Source organism: Rhagoletis zephyria, unplaced genomic scaffold (genome assembly GCF_001687245.7).
Source record: "Rhagoletis zephyria isolate East Lansing unplaced genomic scaffold, Rhagoletis_zephyria_1.1 Rzeph_scaffold_04800, whole genome shotgun sequence".
NCBI lineage: Eukaryota > Metazoa > Arthropoda > Insecta > Diptera > Tephritidae > Rhagoletis > Rhagoletis zephyria.
The window spans coordinates 26364-46726 of record NW_016161883.1 but is presented as its reverse complement, the minus strand read 5'-3'; the positions used below and the strand labels follow the sequence as shown (position 1 = coordinate 46726).

General features: G+C 36.0%; 1 long non-coding RNA gene across 1 annotated transcript in view; it reads right to left on the bottom strand.

Moving 5' to 3' along the window:
• Positions 1-2129: 2129 nt before the first annotated feature.
• The window catches only part of LOC108371225 (uncharacterized), a 27191-nt gene continuing 8957 nt past the window's right edge, over positions 2130-20363 (bottom strand). Inside the window, exons 2-5 of the long non-coding RNA XR_001848728.1 lie at positions 15253-15260; positions 5463-5474; positions 2559-2562; positions 2130-2195 (exon numbers count right to left, since the gene is read on the bottom strand). This is a non-coding gene — a long non-coding RNA (uncharacterized LOC108371225). The remainder of the gene's footprint in view (positions 2196-2558; positions 2563-5462; positions 5475-15252; positions 15261-20363) is intronic.

The window sequence follows — 20363 nt, the reverse complement described above, 5'->3', positions numbered from 1 at the left end:
TTATATGTTAAGGGCTTATATAAACTCGTGCTTGTGAATCCAAGAAATTAAAATTTTTTAAGTTCTAAAGAAATTTCCTATTGCATTTGGTACCCATATTTTTATTCTACATTGCATTGAATTTATATATAATAATAATGTTTGGAATTAATCATATCTTTGAAATTACAAATCCTTCAAATTAAATCCTGCAGTCAGAGAGAAAAAATAAAAACGCCACTTAAAATAAAATAGTAGGTCTCAAACCCATTTACTTATTATTTATTTATTTATTTATGGTAGGAGAGATTCAAGTTGGTAAAAAGTAATTACTATCCAAATACCGGGACTAATCCCGGGATCCCGGGATTGTGACAACGCCATTCCGAAAATCTCGGGATCGGAAAAAGCCGAAAAATTAACATCCCTAATATGTACGTACACACTTATATTTGATTGAAAATCTCATATTTTATTAAAAAAAAAAGATGCAGAGTTCTATTTTAAATAGTCATAAAGTAGTTTTGCTTCGTTTAGTCTATGTAATTTAAGAAACTCTTCTAAGAGATAAGCTAGCAATTTAATTTGAGAACACAGAATGCAGATAAGATGGAATTTATTGGCTCTAGTACCAAAGCCGCAGTAACAAACAAATTTTTGGTAATAAACATGTCAACGTTGCGACCAATATTTTGGGTTCTAGCGATAAGGTCCTCTTACACTGGAAGAAGAATTATGCGTGAAATGAAATACGCCTTTGCGCGACATCCAGAATCTAGCTCCTGGAGCATAAAAACGAATGAAGTGATAAGAGGCAGCACAACGAAATGTTGGTGTAATATGAGATGCCTCAAGTACTTAATATTGACCGTAAATTTGTTGCTAGGAAGAAGAAAGTTCAATGCACTTTGAACCCGAGTTCAACAACACGAGTATACATGCATATCGCTCAAGTTCTTAAAAATTTTATAAAATATTAAGAAAGACTTTACCTAACTTCTAATTTACAATTGTATTTGAATTTAATGATAAACCGGAAATTTTGAGGTGAAACACTGTGTGTGCGGTACGTCTACAGTCTTACGCTTTGAGTAGAGGTGTCCAATTCTATTGATAGATATTTGTTTTTACAATCTAAACTAAATTTTAGACACAGCTCGACGTCCGCAATTAGCTTATTCAGTTTCATAAATTCCAAATCCCAAGCATGCATCCGCTTACCGCAAAATCCGCTTTATCCGCTCCATACGCCATGGCTTTGAGGGTTCTCACGAAAATTTTACATGAAAAATCGTGTGGACGAATTACATACAAACTGCAGATTTAAATGTCACCAATGTGTAAAAAAGTCCTTAAAGAATTCCTGTTCTTCGTTGTTCGACCGAGCAAATCGATTTGCATATGTCATACGTATGTATGTCATATGTGTGTGTGTACACGGTGCTGCTTAACTATAGTTATACAGTCGTGTCTGGATATAGTGAACTAATTTTTACATGGCCTGTTCACAGCATCCTGGTTGTTCACTATATTAAGGTTGACTTATTTTGTTCAAAAACTTTGTTTATTTGCTCAAAATTCATGTTTGTGTATGTAAGTACAACAGATCTTTGGAATAAATGTATATGTACTTAGGAAAATATAAATGGACATATGAATGTTTATTGAAAGAATTCGAGAATAGATGTTTGCTTCATGCATGAGGAAATTGACTTTTGGACCGCTTTTTCACGTAGAGTTCTCAATACTATTATGCCAGCGTAGTCAGTTTTTAATAGCTTCGGTCGTTTTTATAGGATTTCCGATCTGTCCTTCGCCTTGGTCATCATCACCAGCTTCTGCAGTATCCTCGGCATCTTTCTCTAAATCAATTGGTTCGTCGTCTTCGATTGTATTCCAATTTTAGATATCATTTTCAGTGTAGGTTTCCTAAAATAATTAAAGTACATAAAAACGAAATGGGAAGGTGAATGTCAATAGGGCCAATAAAATTACCTTCGGTATTACAACTTGCAGCGGACCCTGTATATCATCGATTTCGTTATATTTTTCCTGCAATATTTTTTGGCGAAGTAAGCTCAGAAGAACATCATCGTCTTCATCCTCGCTTTCATTTGGCTCTGTGGCATTGAAACATTCTAATAAAGGCGTCCAACATTTCGCTGTTACACTTGCCTTCAGCTGATTCCAAGCAAGCATTAAAAATGATACAGCATCTTCAAAAGTTAAAGTTTTTAAAAATTGTGTGATGTCATCTTTTCCTACAGCTAATAACAGCAGATGTTTTTTGTAGTACAGCTTAGTTAAGCGAATCACATTTTGATCCACAGGCTGAATAAAAGGCGTTAAATTTGGACGCATATAAACCACGAATATAGAGCCATCAGCAGTTTTAAGTTCATCTTCTGACGGATGGCTAGGGGCGTTATCAAGCAATAGGATAGCTATGGTTGGTAAATCCTTTTGTAGCAAATAATTTTGAACCTAATAACAATTAAAAACGAAAAAATACTCGGTAAAACTGCTAGGAATTTTAAATGTATTACTCATTAACGTGAGGGACGAAGCAATGGTGAAACCATTCTATGAAGATGTCTGCAGTTACAACATAAATTTTTACGATTTTTTCAATAATTTCAGATTTTTGCTTCAACGAAAGGAATTTCCTCGCACACATGATAACACTTAAAAATTATTTGAATGCTAAATTTATTAGCACACAAAAAATAAAAAATAAAAAACACGTAACACAGCGCACATTCACTCACAAGCGGTTGGAACTCGACAAGAACCAAATAAACATTAGCAACAAATAGTAGCAGCTTTTCTAGTAATAAACATAAAGTGATAAAAATCAGGGAATAACCGCTTTCATTTCCGGTTAAATGTGGTATTTTTTGTCAATTTATGCTTGCCGTTGCTTTTAAAATTTTGTTCACTATTTAGAGCCTTTCGATTGTTCACTATTTATTTTTGAAATTATGCGCTAAAAAGTGTTCACTATATCGAAGAGTTCACTATAGCGGGCGTTCGCTATAGAGAGACACGACTGTGTATATATGCATGCTGCCTACTTACAATAAAAAATTATTGATCTTCGCTTAAGAAATTTTTGTCCAGATGTCCCACATTTGGTGTTTTCATAATTTATGTTGTTGTTGGTACCGCATACTTAGTCACTCACCGTTGCGGGCATTTAAATATGATTGCATGTACGAGTATGTACATATTTTCTCACACTTGAAATACTAATTTGTGATTTTCAGTATATTTGGTATTGGATTCCCATCGGCGAAGCCGTAAACACGCATGTTTTGTTGTCGGTTTTATTAGTTGTTCTGGCTGCTTGAAGAATGATTTTCCGGTTGTCGACTTTTAAGGAGGATATGTATGATTTACTGCAAGTGAGCTCCTGAGTTTACTTCATGCATGCCCACCTTTTGAGAAACGCGAAGTTGAAAGTTAAAGATTCTTCAGTTGGGAAGGTGACAAATCAGTTTCACTTAAGTAAACCGAACCGGAGTTCCCCGGCAAAGTTTTTCTTCAGCTGCCGTTTTTCCAAATGTAACTCGATCGATAAAAATATTCTTTTTAATACTTCATCTTCATGCAGAAGACTGATCTGCAAAATTAATACTTAACCTTACTCGAACTCTACCAAGCGTCTGCGGACAGTCACTTTATTGTCGTAGCATCAACCGCTAATTGACTGCTGATACTAATTCCATCATTTCACACGCCTGTCAGTCAGTCGGCCAGTCAAAGCCATCATCAATAAGCCGCTAATCATGACAACTTAACATAATCATTCATGTTCGTAATTTCATTAATTACTTCTTAATCAATTGAAATTCAATTCGCTAATTAACATATCCACAATTGCAAGCCATCGATCGGAAATGATCGAATGAACGAACGAGCCATGGTTTGAAGCATAATTCGAAGAAGATGACGATTAAACGCACCGCAGGCGACTACAACACTGTGGGCGCATTAAAAATTACATTTTCTTAACCGAGACTAATAAAGATCAACACTTGTCAGGTCCGCCCCCCCCCCCCCCCCCCNCCTCTTCGCATGATCGGTGAACTTCTGAAGCTACAAATCAACAATGCTGCAAGACCACCCAATTGTGCTGCTCGGTGAGAGGTTCCTCAATGGACGTCAAATACTCCGCTCATAGACATTGGTGGATTTGTATGTAGGTATGAATGTATTTTTAATCATTCGTTTTAAACGGTTTTCTAAAAGTCGCCGGATTATCGTAAATGTTGGCGATGTTGCAAATCAAAATGTTAGGTTTTTTTTCAAATAACTCGAAGTAAGCGACGATTAGTCATGAGAGGCAGCCGCCGTAATTTACCTCCTAATGAATTGACATTTCGCACAAAGTTGCACACAATCACAATCACATATACATCGACACACACAAAGCACGACAGCAGTTAAAAGAAACAAAAAAAAAGTAAAAAATTTGCGATCCTAAATAAAATATGTATAATAATGGAGAAAAGGGGTTAAATTACGCTGATCCACAGGCGATCTCGAGATGCACAGAATAGTGCGCGCTTTGACCGCCGCAGCTTCATTCATGCCTCATAGCGGCTGCCTGCTGTGGCTGGCTGGCTGGTTGGCTGCCTCACGAGCTGACCTCACAAGTCGAGTAGAAATTCATTCATAAAATGAAATTTTGATTATGAATACGGAGCTAAAAAAAATACATGTTGTACACATACATACATACATATGTACATATAAGTATGTACTTGTTGGACATTGCATGGGCGAGTGAGCAATCCGTTAATGGAGCTGTTGTTGTGAGCAGCGGTAGTCGCCGGTTTTAGATGGTGATCGCATACGCCTGCTTGGCTTTGGATGAGACCTTAATTACGCGCTGACCCAATGAACTTGTTTTTGTAGCTCATACCGGTGCGCGTCGGAAGAGATCTACTTATTTGGACACAAATTTATTTGGTGACATTTATAATGAATTATTTAAAGACTTATTAATTACGTAGTAAAAGCTTATGAAATTGAATTAAAGTTAGGGTACTAGACCGCTTTGATAGTCAAGGAAAAATGATGATGCACTGCGCCAATATTGGGTCCACTTAAGCCGTAATTAAGAGATTAATTAGTTTTCATAGAAAGCATAAAAACACCCTTTAGCACAATTGCTAATGCCTAGCGATTTTAATCTTTTTGTTCTTAACATATCGCACACCGTCTTCAAAAGAGTCACAACTCAAAATTTGGCATTTTTGAAATTATGCGCTAAAAATGTACACAGAGCTTTTATTTACCTTTTAGCAAAAGCTGGAGAAAATTTGTGTTATAATTTGTTAAAAAAAAACCTAAGGTAAAGGCGCCCTTGTCCATATGACGAACGTATTATCTTGAGTTGTGACTCTTTTGAAGACGGTGTGCGATATCTAAGCTTGGCTTTCATCAGCATCGCGTTGATCGCTTTGTCTCACAATCACGTGAGCGCTGCGCTATTTTGGCGTCACATTAGGTCCATTCAATATCAAAAAATTGTTACGAATTGTTACTAGTACTTGCAAGTTTTTTACTGGAAATGCATTCAATAACACAAAATATTTGCAAGAGAGAGCGAATTCGAGAGCGTTAAGCTCAGAACACTTTGACGACAGCAAGCGACAAGCAGCATCTGTCAAATTTTAAATACACACGTTCTTACGGACACAATTATTTTGACGACAGCACGACATCTTGGCTGCAGGACTGCAATTGTCGACGTCGCCAAATTAAATCTATTTCTAATTTTGCCGGCGACAATGAGTAGATGTAGTGCTGCAAAATTAAATTGTCGCAAAATTAATCACATATTCTTGATTGTTCATGTTTTTCTTATTTACTTAAATAAAAATACACAATTTGTGAAATAAATATACCAAAATGTCAAACTTTAAAATCGGCTGTTTGCTATGTCGCTGAGGTCTTCAAAATGTTTAAGAAGCTGGCTTCAAGGCGACATTTGTCGACAAAATGATGTCGCTGTCGTTACGTCGTGAAGTTGCAGTCGTCAAAGTGTTCCGAGCTTGACAACCCGAGAGAGCTGCAAATTCGCGTAAGTAAAAGCTTTACTAGCAGGAATATGCAGGAGTCAAAAAGTAAGGTTATGTTTCAAATTCAAATGTAAACAAACTGTCTAAGAGGATGATTTGATGGAACATAATTAGTGAAATGAAAATATGGATGAAAAATTTTAATCTATTGTATATTTATTTTTATTTTGACGATGGGAACCATTCCCAAATAAAAAGAAAATTGCGCGCCAAAACTTAACCGTCTGAAACTGTCAAAATGGCTTAAATTGCAAGCTTTTACCAGTTTTGCGTTCAATAATTTTTTCCGAAAATTTTCTCTTGCTCTCATTTTACTGTCTATTTTTCTTTTACGCTCTCGCTGCAAGTACTTACTGGAAAAGTTATCGAATGGACCTATTGATAGGCAGCGATATGTATGTATGTATGCGTGTATGTAATAAATTTGTGAAAGTCATCTAATAACTTTGCGAGCAATAATTTCGCTTGCCCGCTTCTATCCCAATGTACAGTTAAGGAAATAATTTGACGACTTAAGCAAACCCTTAGTGGAGAGAAAAGTCCAGGTGAAATATTATACTGAGCGCTTCCTTTAAGCATTTGCAGTTGTGAGGTCAAAAGGTTAAATCGCACTGCCAGTTAGTTAAGGAACAGCGGACAATAAAAATCCCCGCCAGAAGAACCAGTAACACTAATAAATAATTGAGTAGCGAACTGAAATCACAATATTGCCTTGCTAGTTGTAAGCTGTAAAAAAATGGCCAAATGAATTCCAAAGCTCGTTCTTTCCTTTGCCACCTCGTCATGCGCGTACGTACACTGGATGGACACAAGGGTCACTTGCGCTCAAATGTTGCTGTGCGATTGTGTGAGTGCGCTTGAGTTGCTCACTGCATTTTAGGGTAGAAAATTGCGTTTTAGTACTACCGCCGCGAAACTGTTTCCTATTGGCCCAGGTCAGAGGTCAAGGTGTCCGAAAACTTCTCAGGCTACGTTGCAATGTGAAAAACTGGGTTTCCTGTTAAAAAACCGGATATTTAAAATTTTACGTTTGGAATTTTCGGTAAGAAATTTTAATTTAACCTTTAACCTCTGCTTGAATTTCGTTTTTGTTTTGGACGTGGATTCTCATTGGAGTTGTTGTAGTTAAAAATCAAAGCAATCACTAAGAAGGCATTTGAATTTGAATTATCTAGTCTTGTACGTACATATACATATGTATGTACATACACATATCGTCTTTTAAAGTACAAAACCGCGTATCTTCATTCTGCAAAACCGAGTAACTGGCACACAAGCTCTTGGCTCAATCCTTATCCATTCGTCCTGAAATATACTGGCCAGGTATGCGATTGCTTTACAAAAAAAGAGAACCATTTTGAAATATGAGTGTTTTTACTCTCTAGAAGATAATTTACATAATTCATATACGCGGTTTTGCATTTTGTTGATACGCGGTTTTGTACATTAAACGACGATATGTATGTATGTATGTACATATGCATGTATGAGAAATGGAAAATGGCGTCGCGAAAATGTGTGTACATATGTTTGTAAGTCAAGCCTTATAACTTCTTGAGTTTCATGCTCCACACCATCTCAGCTTGAACAATACAATATTTATAAAATCTCCTTTCGTTGGCCAATTAACCGGCACAGCTGTTTTTTATGACTAACCAAAATAATTTTTAATTACCCTTTACCGGCGTTGCCACACTAAACCAAACCCATTTGTCGCAAGTGGGCCAGCTTCTTTGACTTTTGCGGTCGGCAATACAAATCTATTCCTTTGAGGAAATAATTTTGCAGCCTCCTCAATGGGTTACGACGAGTTTGTCGCGAAAGGGGTGTGCTGGTAACTGTAACACTTTCATGCCTATCATTTGATGCTCTGTTGTTGTTCTTGTAGCGTGTTGAATATCTCGTGCACATTTCAGCGTTGACAGTTTGCGCTCGGAGGTAGGACAGTCGGCTCAGATTACCATCAGCTAAGCGGGAAGACTCGCATCTGTACATATACATACATACAAATGTACATACATAGTTAGATTTAGATCTTATGGCATTGCAATGTCAAAAAGTTGCTGCTAATAATGTAATCAAAATCAAATATCATTTCACAAAAAAAATCTTGAAAAAATCAAATATATGTATGGTACATATGCAAGTATATGTATGTACGTGTGTGCATAAGGATGCGATACATTGTTACTTATTTTTGTTTGAAAAGGATGCTGCAAGGGCTTGTGGTTGGAGAATGCTACCAACAGCAGAGTCACGTGCCATTGATCACTGATACCGTTGAGTTTTTGAGAGCGAACCACCAAGTACGGAAAGCTAATTTAAATACAGAAGTAGCTATGTATGTAATTATTGGGTTAACATTTGGTTAATGGGCGCAGATATTTATCAATTAGCTCTCAAAAAAATATCAAATAACGGGAAAATTAATATTCGCGATTGAAATTACGAAATGATATTTTGTCTACATTGTTCGTTTTGTTGAATATGGAAATCAGAGTGTTTATTTTAATGTATGTATGTATATATACATACATACATATATACTATCTCAAGCGACCACAAAAACACTAGTAGATACTTACGGGTGTTCAGACAAAAAGCATCAATCAGATTTCACAAAATGCAAACTGATTAAGGAGGAAAAAATGGCACACTCTAAAAATTGCATGTACAACTTTTTCAACCAGAATCTGTGTAAATATGTATGTATACGCAAAAGATGCTCAAGATATCCTTCTGAGCCTGAGATGTTTAAAATATACACATGAAATGTTTAAAATTGCAACGATTTTGAAAGTAAAAATACATTTCCAACTAATTGTAAACATTAAGTGCTCATATTTACTCCATTTTAAATACTTAAAGTGCAATTTTGCTTTATGCGACAAATTTGGTATGCATGTAAAAGTAAACAGGTACGCATTTCAACATATCTGTGGACTTTAGACAAAACAACCTCTGTGGTTTCTGAAGGTTGGAATTAAGAGTAAATTAAATTAAAAAATTTGACATTTTTTTTTAACTTCCATTAGGTTATCATCTTGAACCACTCCTGTTAATAACTAAACACAAAAATGTCATTCGATATTTCAATAAATTATTAAAATGGCCTCATTCAAGGGAAGTGGTTTTGTATGTATGTAAGAAAGGTAGCAGCCAATGAACAGATTTCAACCAAATTAGGACAGCATATACCTCAGATCCTTGGTATAGGCTACATTTTAATTCGCTATGTGGCGCTTGAGTAACTATATTCACAAAATCCGTATTTACCGTCCGATTTTGATGGAATGGACTGTGAATTCTCAAGTCTACACTGAAAATTGTGTACATTCTTCATTTTGCGATTCAGGAAGTGTGAGAATTAGTCTTAACTGTCAAAATTGTGTACACTTCTCTTCCGAAAAACTCACAGCATTTTATTCGGTGAGTTTTTGGTCGTGAGTTTTGCACTCAGTGTACACTACAGAATCCAGTCTCAGGTGTGATGAAAAGTACCTTCTCAAAAAATGGTTTCTCTAGATGGTGCTAGAGTCGAGTTATTAAGAAAATCAGTTCTTATGGTCCCATTTTGATGATTTTAGAAAGGCAAGAGAAAAACACCTGCCAAAAATAAATCCATTAGATGACTCTGAAGTCCAGATGTGAGCAGAAAATTTATATTTAAGGTTAGATTAGAGCTATTTTGGACAGATATCACATTGGAAATTATTTCAAAAGCAGCTACTAACTTCAGAGTCTACTTCAACTTAACTATGACTTCGGGACGGTGTGGTTGTTCATGATTGCCTTTTTATCAGGTTATCTGCTTAAAAATAATTTTTCTTTAGTGTATTCTATTTTTGTACAACAACGAAATATACTACAGAAAATTTATTTTTAACCATATAACCCGATAACCAGGCAAGCGTGAAGAACCAAAGAGCTTTACAATTTATAAAAGCTGAATTTGTAGCTTAAAAATCTACTGCAAGTACATATAGGGAAATGTAGTATGCTACGCAGACGGAGTGGCGAGTATCAGCTGGTAATTACATCACATTTTTTAAAGTTAAAAGTTAGCCTTCGATCTTTCCTTGATCCAAAGAGTACAACGGAAGGAATTTAAACCAGCGATGGGCAGAGAGAGCTCTCGCCTATACAAAATGTATAGAAAGCTTAAAAGACCTTTGCCCGCAGGCAAGGTGGTACATATGTATGTATATGTATGCTGGCTGTTTCATTGCAGTTGGGCTATGAAATACCTTTTATGCTCAAATGAAAAGTTTATATACAGAATTTATTCATCAATTTCTTAATTCCTGCATTAATTTCGCCCTTCATTGATACAAATTGCATACATATATACAATATTACCTTCACTTTAAAATATTGTTTTGTTTTACAGTATCGACTTTGATTTTGTGGCGTGTGGCACTTTCCTTACTGGCGTACATACATACGTTTTTGTACCAAAACCACAAATGTCCACTGCTTTGCCACACGTCTGTATGGTGCTGCTGGCATTTGTCCAAAATACCTTAAGGAAACCCCACGAGTCACACCTGCTTCTTCGAAGCACACTTCTTTAGCTCTGGCTACGCTAGCCTTGACTTTTCCTTTTCATCAACGCCCATTGGTTTCACAAGCGTAAATATCAGGCGACTGGCAAAGTGTGAGTAGTGTGTATCAATATCCTGACCACCACTTCCTTAAGCGGATGTTTCTAACCGATATGCAAAAGGTGTTCGAGGGCAGTTTATGACTAACTTACATACATTGTCGGCTGCTACTGGTCACATCACAGCGCTTGGCCAGCGCCGGGACAATGCTTGAATGGCCGGCCATCAGCACCACCTACCAACTGTGTAATGCGTTAATTGTATTATTTTTGTTGTTTTCATTGGTTTATTTTGTGTATTCATGTAGACTTCACAAACATTACTATGAATGTATGTATGTATGTATGTATGTAGATTGTTTGCTTGTTTCGCCGCCTAAATACAAATAATTTCAAGAACAAAGTGATTTGTGTGCTGCCGAAAGAAGGACATAATAATATCCTTGCTATTCTCATGAGCTTGCACTACATACATTCAATGAGATAGTGATAGTTTTGCTATGCCGGCAACTCGTATTGACCATATTTATGAACATTTTAACCTTTTGTGTCTTGTAGACATTGTTTGTTGCAGCATGTTGTTGTTGGCCAACAGTTCCAGTGCTGCTTCTGGCGGTCATGTCGTGCGCCTGTGGGTGTGTTAAAGGGCGTATATCCTTTTTCCTTTTCGGCCAGACGTAGCCGCTTGTTGTCCGCTCAGCTTGCCACCTAATGGATATGACCGCTTCAGTTTCTTATTCTTTATTTTTACTTAGCTACTATCTGCACTTCGTTGGTCATTTGAAACTATTTCGTTGCGTTCCTTTAGGGTATTGGAATTGAGGTGTCAATCTGGTAGCCGTCCACTTTTCGGTGTAATTTTGTAAATTTATTAACGCAATTGTCGCTTGTTCTTCGCTTTTGTTGGCGGCAATTGTTTTTGTGTGAGCGTTTTTGTTTTTGTTGCACTATCTGTGTTAGTTTGGTTAGCATCTGAACTTCCAACTTCCGAAAACAATTTCATGCTCATTTTGTGGCTGTTAAATGGCTCAAATTGCATTGTGGGCGATCACAATGGCTTCTGGATGCAGAATGGTCTCTATTATGGTGTGATAGATGGCCATTGGCGGCACGGAATATGTTCTCTTTTATGTCTAATATCTTGATTAGTAATAGATATTCCTTTTTTATTAAATAGCAGATGTGGGAGGCTAATGGGCACAGACCAAAGGTGTGAAATCGATTATGCCGATACGCTGCGAATAGCAAATAATGGGCACCGAAAATCGAAGAAAAATTTAAAATTTTTTATTTATATTTTTTGTTAAAATAATTCGAAGATCATTCCATTTTTAACTAAGCCTTTATTTAAAATATATATGGTCATATGTGATTTTCGTGAGGCAAAAAAACAAAGTGTCGGGGAAAGTTTTCAGTTAAAAAAAATAATAAATAACCAAAAATTGGTAAAAAAAATATATATTACGAGAAAGAGCAGAGTGTAGCCCAGCATATGAAGTTCTAATTAAACTTGAACCAACATCCTTGCTGTGGTTAGAGCGAGGTTGTTTTCAGTGTGACCGCGGGCGTGTGAAAAATTTTAGCAGAGAAGAGACTTAAAATGTACCAATATGTATCACTTTTTTTTTATTTTAAGTATCAAAGTACCAATACGAATTAAAACCAATAATTTTTATGACAAGCCGTTTTTCAAAACAATTTAACATTTCTTCATTGCAAAAATGGTACACGTATCAGTTGTGCTTGGTACTAGTATAATAATAGTAACGAAATTGTCTTAGATGTATCAGTTCAACTGGGTATAAGTATAAAAAAACAGCAAAAATGTCTTACACATAATCTTACTTTTAGTTCAAATACTTTTTGTACTTATAGGACTAAGAATTCAAATATTTTAATAATTTTTAAGACATTTCGAAAACATTATGCATTCCACCCTTAGGAAAGTGGAGCGATTTGTTTTGGTCAAATTCAGATCTGAGAAAATACGCTCTGCAGCGGCAGAGCTGTGCGGCAAACATAACAAGTTAAACATAAAAGCAGTTAGTTCGAAATATAAAGAGTTATTTAAAGCATTTTTTAGCTTGCTTACTCCCCCAAAAAACTGTTATATGTCTTCAATGCAATCTATATTAATATCGAGTTTAAAAAGTTGCCATTGTTTACAAATTTTCTCTTTGTCGCTTTCTTTGTACAAATTAGGAAAAATTTTTTAAAACTGTTAAAAGTGTCGAATTAGCGCTTTCTTTATGTAACAATCTTTGGTCACATGCTAGGCTTTTCAAAATTGCTCTGTTAAAATCAAATCTCTTTTCTATGTACATAGTTCAATATAACATTGCTCAATATTTTTTTTTTAATTAGGACTTTACTTAAAAGTGCTGTTGATATCTTCGTCTCTGCGGCACAAGTAATATATACTTCCTTAATAGTTAACTGATTATCTGGGTTGCAAGCCAGCTGGGTCACTTGAATACAGTTTGGTTTGAAAAAAAAAGACAATATAAGTTTATAGTTACTTTCAACATTGTTATATATCTTATGCAGTCTGTATAATTCACTTTGAAATTCTATGTTGATTCGATTGACAATATCCAAAGTATTTGACAAAAATAAAAAAAATAATTTTTATTGGTGAGGAATCAATTTTTTCGGCAATAGCTCGCGCTTGGTTCACACCGTCATCGAACTAAGTTATGAAAAATAATTGCAATGAGCTCCACTGGGACAGCAAGTTTTATGATTTTTATCACCAACGTAGTTTTGAAACTTGGCAAATTCGTCCACCCTTTTAGCACTATGTGCGATTTCTGACCAGTTTTTCGACTTCTACGGGAATTTTTTTACAGATGCGAAATGTATCAGAATTAAAAAAAAAACTATCCCTCCAAAATTCATCGAAAAACGTATCACTTTTGATCCACTTGTATCAAAACGGTCACACTGGTTGTTTTATGTATAAAGTCATATACAAATTTTCCGTGCATTTTTAGTAAATTTTTGAAAATCTTTCGTTATAGAAAATCAAGTACTTACGGGTACAATACATCTGTGACCTCTAGGCATTTTTCCGGTAGCTCTATGAGGGCAGAACTTCTATGGTATACCGGTGAAAAATTTGGGTTGGTGATTTTGAGCGGCTCTCCTGTCGGTAAATTTTTACCACCAAGAAAAGTTCAATGGTTTTTCCAAGCAAGTTATTGGTTGATTTTTTCATGGTAAATACACCGATTGTAAGAAATGTGATTAAAGTTGAACATTTGACAGCACATTTGTATGTCTGGTTGTAGCTTAACTTGTAGAGAAGCTTGCTGTTATTTGTTAGCTTCCAGCAGGTCCGGGTTCGAACACCACCGAACGCAGCATATCGTCGTTTAAAGTGCAAAACCGCGTATGTGAAGTTGTAGAAATTATTTTCTGGAGCGTAAAAACACTCATATTTCAAAATGGTTCTCTTAAGGATTGAGCCAAGAGCTTGTGTGAGCAAATCCAATTTTTGGCAGCCAATGTCAGTTACGCGGTTTTGCAGAATGACGAGATGCGCGGTTTTGTACTTTAAACGACGATATAATTTTTTTTTTTTGGGTATTCTTAATTACGGAAAAACATGTGTGAAGTACAGAACACAATCAAATGACGAAAAAAACTTAACGGCAAATTTACAGAACGGCCGTAGCTGAGTGTGCAAAGATGGTAGGAAGTTGCAGGCTCAAATCCCGTCAGAGAAAACGTGATAGGTGCCCTGGCACAATTTTTTTGCTATTGTCCAATTCTGATTGCTCTTTCCTACCTGTTTCGTTCAAGCGATCGAGTTGTGCTCAACCGGGGACCGAATTGAACGTTTCCTCATAAAATTTAGGCAAAAATAGAATTAAATACGGTTTTAAATAAAAATTTGGGTCTTATAGCCATTTTCACAGTGATTATTATTATTTTTTTTTTTGAATTTAATATGCACAGAGAAAAAAGCACCTAATAAAATGGAACAAAACTCTACGGTTTTTTGTTAAGAAGCTTAGCTTATATCAAAATGTTAGCTTGCGAATGACTCACTGGCGCCGAGCCATTGAAGAACTTTTGGCAAATAAACGTGTAAGAAATAGTTCCGATAACAGCAAGTCAATATTCTTATTAAGTCTTGTCAAAAAATTCCTTTTTTGTTTAAAGGATTAATGGAATGCCGCATTATACTAAAGCCAACTTCTCGACATAAGCTAGATACTATTCCATACGAACACAGATTTGTATTCAATTTAAAGAAATTATGTATGTACATATGATGTGTGATAAATGATGAGAGAAAAAGTTGTATATACTACAAGTAAAAAAAAAACTAATTTAATTCGCTAAACTAGTTTCTCGCATGAAAAAACCGTTTCTGAACGAAAAAGCTGCTAATAATTTAATAACCGAAAGTTCAGTCAAAAACTGCACTAATCCCATCAACCTTTGGTTACTGATGTCAGACAGAATGCCAGCACATCACCCCTTTCACTCCTTTCCTTCATCACTGGTCAAATGTCAATGCAAGCGAATTGTAATGTTTAAAAACATGTTGCCTCATCCACTTTATGCAACAACAATATTTACTCTTTCCAAAAACAGTAAACAGTAAAATACCATACAATAAAAACCAAAAAAAAAAAACGTTATGTACAGCATCCGCAGTCCTCAACCCTCGATGCAAAGGTACAATCATCGCAGTTGATTTGCCAGTTTGTCAAATAATTAAGTAACATTTCTGCCAAGTGAGTGAGGAACAAAGATTTTTGATTGAAATGAAACTGAAACAAATAAATAATACAAAAAAAAAAAAAATGTCAATCAAAATTTATCGCGACTTAAGTTGACGGAGGCTGCGAAGATTGGGAAACCTACTGGCCTTAAAGCATATTCGCGCGATTATACATATGTATGTGCATATGTATGTATGTATGTATATGGCACATATGTACATAATGTAATGTGCATTAATAGAAAGATCATATTGAAAAATATCGTAGACAATAAAAATAAATTAAATGGTTCAATAAATCCTGCAAAGGATACGAGGGAGAGGTAGGAGAAAACCTCAGTCGTTAACTTTTCATAAGTTTACATGTACTTCATACATATTTATATACATACATTCATGCATAAATACATTTTTATATACATATATGTTATGGGATTAGGATTCGCTATAGCATACAGTTATAACTGTACGGTAATACTGATGTCATACATAGTATATACACACTTACCTACACACATATATATTTACTGTATATGTATGAATTCCTTCATTTCTTTGTTATATACCAAAGCTGCATATATATGTACATACGTACGTATGTATATACATAATCCATATATGCCCAGTAGCGAAAATGGTCACCGGTGACATCGTCACTAATGAGGATTTAGTGACATCGACGCACTTGCTATGAATTCTAAGCGACATACAGCTGACTATGACACTGGCGACAATGTCATGCAGGTGTACTCCTATCAAAGACTTATAACACGACAATGTCTTGCAGCGGTCACTTATAAAAAGTTCATTGTAAGATACTGTCGCTTGAATGTCATTAATGATCACTGCATGACCAAGTCATCAACCAGGACATCAACGACGAAATTACCATTTATATGAACGACTTCCATACAAACGGAGCCCAGAGTCATTTAAGACGTAACTTTTCCGTACAAGACTCTTTAAGTGACTAATGCATGACAATCGCTACGGGGTGTGTACAAGGAATAACACGACTCCATACATACTTAAGTGCATACAAATTCAGATTAAACTTCCGTATTTCTTTGGGCTTCGCACATATGTATATATGTATGTATGTATGTATGTATGTATGTATGTATGTCTGTGACAATCACAAATTTTTAATTAATTTTATGCCCCTAAAAATCTAAATTTCTTTGTTCCAACCAAAAAAAGGGGACCCAAAATAGTTTTTTTTGTAAATTTCGGCTAGTTTATCTAATTTCTAATTTCAATTGTCAAAATTCATTTGGCCAATACGCGCGGTACTGGTATGCATAGAAATTTATACACAGCCAAGGATATGCAAATTGGCGGGGAAAAAACTCAAGAAAAACAGCTCGAAAACAAGAAAAAAAAAGTATCTCGGGGTCATCAAAGGTCAATACCGGACATTTTTTCACAACACAACGCTTGCGCACAGCAAAAAAAAAAAGGGTGTCATTCATGCCTTTTATATTTAGTCCAGAAAGCCGCCAAGAAGACGAACGAACTGTCCAGGTGCGATCGTCGGCTTTGTGTGGTTTTTCAAGATTAATCCATGTGATTCATAAGAAAATCTGAAATCATCAAAATGAAATCGCAAAATGATTATTATGATACGTAACTGACTGCTGGAGGAATATGTACGTATGTTTGTAAGTATTCCTATCTATGTATGTATATGTATGTCCTTCTGTATGGCTCAAGCGTGTGTACGTGTGATTATGTATTTGAGGATGCAGATATGAATATGCGCGAGTGAATACATTCATCCCTGTGTGCACAACCAGCCGCATTATTAGCAGCAGCAGCAGCAGATGTCCGCTTTTTCCTAATCAATTTTAGTGCAAAGTCGCATTTCATCGTCATTTGTTGCATGCAACATATCAAAGTGGCAGGCGTGCAAACAACTTGCATCATCAAAACTGATGCAATTAACAGTGAGCTCTTGAGATATCTGTTTATTTTCACCAAGTGTCCAATGTCGCAGTACATGCGGGTGTGTGTGTGTGTGTGATGTCCTGGCGCTGTTCTATTTTGTGCCACTTTTTATGACGCGTATCAAAACGTTGCAACAAAGGCGATGGCAGACTGGCAGCCTGTCATAATTTCTTCATTACCACAGGCTGTTAAATGCAATCCGATTGCCATTTGCTTGTGCGGGGAGTGGTGCGAATTGGCGCAGCATCGCCGAGCAATCGCTCAGTTGCGATGTGCGGGTCAGCAGCGGTTTTATTAAGGTGTTATGTACATAAAAATAATCGTCATCTTTGATTCCTTTGATTTTATGTTTGTAACGGTCACTCATCGCTTCTGGACAGGATTGACCGAACTTAACGCACGGTTATGCTACATTAGCGCGATTCTCCTATCTAAAGATACGTCGGAGATTTGTAGACGTTTAAAGGATCATGTCGAAATGCACAACCAAAAAAAGTTAAGAATCAAGCGAAAATGTTGCACACATAGTAGATACGAACATACATATGTTTGCATGTGTGTCTAAACACATGTATGTATGTTTGTATTGAATGAACTTTGGTTGTTTCAAATACCGAAGGAATACTCAAACATCCCTGAAGTACGGGGGAGCAACTACAGGACTGCTGAATCGGTAGCTACCTAATAAACACCGTCAATTACCGACCGACTACTTGTAGTGTATTTCATCGATTACTTTTACAAGGCAATGTCCTTCCTAGGCGGTAGTCACCATCGGCTCTCTCTGCACTACTGGGAGTTACTAAAGTAGTCACTTGCGTGATTTGTGGGCGCCCTCTGTCGTAGTTTTTCGCCCTCTGGTTCGACTCTGCACTACCCTGTGCACTACCACGGGTTAATAGAGTAGCTACTTACCTAGGAGTCGGTGCAGGAGCGGTTCAAAAGTAGCGATTGACTCCAGCAGTACTGGAGGGATATTACAAAGTTTGCCGTACATTTTTTTATATCAGGATAGGTATTCTTTCGGAATCCGCAATAAAATTTTAATTTTTGAAAAAACCCGATGTTTAGCACCTTACTAAATATGTATATCTCAACATAAGTTTTCGAAAACGAATTACAAAAAATTGTTGGTCCCCATGTAGCGACTAGCTGAGTTACCACATATATTTATTTCTCTTTAGTTAATAATCTTAACACTTGAATGTAAAAATTAAAACTAATTGAATTGCTTAACCGAAATCTTTTCGTCTGCTCGCTGTTGTTATCTCGAAGGTTCTGCTTCTAGCTGGGGAAGAATATTCATTTTTTTTTAAGTTGCAACGGCTAGGACTTTTTCTACGAATGACAATGTGAAACGGAATGAAGAATAGTGCCACACCAAAGTTGTGTTGCCAGATGGTTTGGCAAGTTGTGTCCCCACACTCACATAATAAATCATCTCGTCATAAACAAAAATATTTTAAAAATAGTTCTTGAAAAATCCCCATTTTTTTAACCACGTTAGGTATAGAGAATTGAACAGGGATTACGATGGTGTAATTTTAAATCCCTAATTTACTGGTCTTCACTATGCAAATCATCTTCAAAAAGTTCAACTGTTACTAGCTAAGTTAGCTTTGGGACAATCTTGAAAACGTCGTTAAATGAAGTCCCTACGATTCGCAGAACCCGAGATATAACGATTTGAAGTAGTAAATGATTAGTCAGAATCACAAAAAATGCCAACTTTGACAGATCACATCACCGAAGAAAAAAAGCTTAGCTTATTTCACGTATAGAACGCATAAAAAGTTGTTAAGCCAATCGAAAATGTGGTACCGAATTTGGTGTCTGATATGAAGAAGAAGGTATCTTATACGTTTCTTGCCTAACAGCAAATTTTACCCCAAAAAAGGTAATATTGACCTTTAAAAAAATCCTCTTTTCCTTATTACAGCTAAGTTATTTTTTTACTGAGAAATTTCCTTTCTTTCAACCAAGACAAGCAGTTGCCAGTTTCAATCACGCAGCAAGAATAACAACGAAAAGACAGAAAAGCATTAATCAGAAGTGATGGGGATAATATTCTTCTACAGGAGCGTAGCAACCCAGGTGTTGGGAGACACTTTGCCTCTGCTCCCCCGCGCGTTTTTCTTATATGAAATTACATATACATATATGAAATCGATAGATACTAGAAAAGGAAGGAAAGCAATTAAAGGGCAATCGAAAACGAAAGCAATAAATAATATATTTTTTTTTTAATAATTGCATTTTGCGATTTTTAGTGAATTGAATCTTATAAGAACCGTGCTCAGGTCTAAAAAATGAAGACGTCCGAAACGAAAGTTTCGATTGCTGCAAAAAGTTTGTTAGTGCACGTTTTTCATTACTTTGCGCACCTTACACAGCTCTGTCCGATGTAGGGCGTTCTTGAAAAATTTTCTGAGATAGGGCTTTTTTGAACTGGCTGCCGAATAGGTCGATCTTCGACTCAGCTATCGATATATTCTGGGACGAATGGGATTAATAATTAAAACGCTTGCCTAGTACTCGAATTTATGGGTTCTCGTTTCTTCCAGAAAATGTTGCCCTTCCCCGATGCAAAATATGTTTGATGTAACACTCAACGCTGCAAAAGGGCATGTTTTTGCCTTCTTGTCCTTGTCAAGCTCACGCATTTCATAATATTGTCGTTTTAAACAACCACCCGATTTTCAGGGCAACCAAGAATGTGCCTTTTTTGCCTTACAATAGTGTGACATTTTAAGAAACGAACACACAATTTTCCCACCCTTTGCCTTTAATTTAGAATCGAACACGAAATGAAAAAGGGGCAATCAAAATGCAACATTTTTAGTAGAAACGAAATCACCATTAGCTTATCTCGTAAAATTACGTATAGTTAATTGTAATTATTTGTATATAAAAAATATTGTATATTCTTTAACAAAAACCATATAAATGCAAGTTTAAATCATTCAAAAAAATCGTCGAATATATTTTGTATGGAAGAAAACGGCTGTCA